This window comes from Galeopterus variegatus, unplaced genomic scaffold (genome assembly GCF_000696425.1).
Source record: "Galeopterus variegatus unplaced genomic scaffold, G_variegatus-3.0.2 Scaffold4739, whole genome shotgun sequence".
Classification (NCBI taxonomy): domain Eukaryota; kingdom Metazoa; phylum Chordata; class Mammalia; order Dermoptera; family Cynocephalidae; genus Galeopterus; species Galeopterus variegatus.
In genome coordinates, this window is record NW_007730850.1 from 2,429 (window position 1) to 3,944 (window position 1,516).

General features: G+C 39.5%; 1 pseudogene; it reads left to right on the forward strand.

The window, feature by feature from the left end:
* The first annotated feature begins 148 nt into the window (after nucleotides 1-148).
* On the forward strand, nucleotides 149-773 carry LOC103603677 (annotated as a pseudogene).
* The last annotated feature ends 743 nt before the right edge of the window (nucleotides 774-1,516 follow it).

Sequence of the window (1,516 nt, forward strand, 5' to 3'; positions counted from 1 at the left end):
CTGGCCAGTTAGTTCAGTTGGTTAGAGCATGGCACCAATAGCACCAAGTTTCAGGGTTTGATCCCTGTTGCTGGCCAACCACCAAAAATAAAAAATAGGAATAAGAATAGATTTGTCTCTTAGATGGATGCCAGGACTCTCTTCCAACATGGCTGAAGACAACTCTCTAAACAAGATGGTATCAATAAATTGTAGGTGCAATCACACCAAATTCACAAAAGATCAATTAAAAATTCTTATCAGTGCCTTCAACCAAAAATCTTACCTGGGTTATGCTACCAAACGAAAACTTGCTTTGGAAATCAACACTACAGAGTCAAGAACCCAGATTTGGTTTCAGAATCAAAGAGCTAGGCACCAACTTCAGAAAAGACCAGATCTTGGGGAGAGTTTAGAATCAAGCCAAGGCCATAAGTAAGATCACCTTAAAGAACAGATTCAAAGTAGAGAAGCCTGACGGTGTTGTACCAACTACAGCTCCTCTCAAACACCCCTCCTCAGGCATTTATGAGCAACCCTTACCTTGGGATTGATTTCAGAGAACAACCTGCCAAAGAAATTGGAGTTCCAGAGTCAAGAGCACAAATGTGGTTTTAAAATCGAACATCTGGATTACATGTCCAGAGAAAAAGAAAACCTGAGGAGTCCCTAGAACGTGGCCAGGGCAAGATATCTGAAATACAGTTCAAGGTATAGAAGGTACACAAAGCAACTCTGTCATTTCTCTGCAGCCAGAACATGGTAGAAACAGAGACAAATTCAGTGTTATTTGATATCATCACCCTAGGCCCCAAATCTCTTTCACAGCTTTCTTGGAAAGCTAAGTTTTCTGGAGATGGTAAGCAGGACTTCAGGAGGCAGAGGCCAGTGCAAGAGGCAACACACAGCTCCACTGACCCAGCCTGTCTCCAGAATTCAGCAGACCTTGAGACAGTGAAAGTAAACTTATTAATAATATTTTTTTAGTCATCACAGTCATGATTGATTCAGGCAAAAATGATCAATTGATGTTAAAACCCTAAAAGTCTTATGGAGAAGAAGATATGTATATATCATCTCAAAGAATCTCTTCCCACATACTTATTAATTACAGACAAAAAATTGGTAATTTTGCAATGGAGAAACCTGGACTCTACCTTAACCAAGTGGCTGAAATTCACTTCCCCAATAGTGGCACAAACCAATGTGAGGTGCCTCCTGATATGATACACTGAGAAGGACAAAATATCTCTTCTGTAGTATTACTGACAAAAAGTATTTAAGCTGAAACTTATCACGAAGAAGCATGGAGCAAACCCAAATTGAGTTACAGTCTACAAAGTAACATCCCTGTACTCTTCAATAATGATGGATTGAATACTAACAATAGGAATAGGGAAGAGGTAGGCTGACTCAGAAAATATTTTAAAAGTGTCTCCTGAAGAGTCCTCTTTTATATGCAGCATGTGCTACCATTTATGTAAAACAAAACAAAAAGCAACACTTTTACAGACCAGTTTGTGCCTGATTGTGTCCG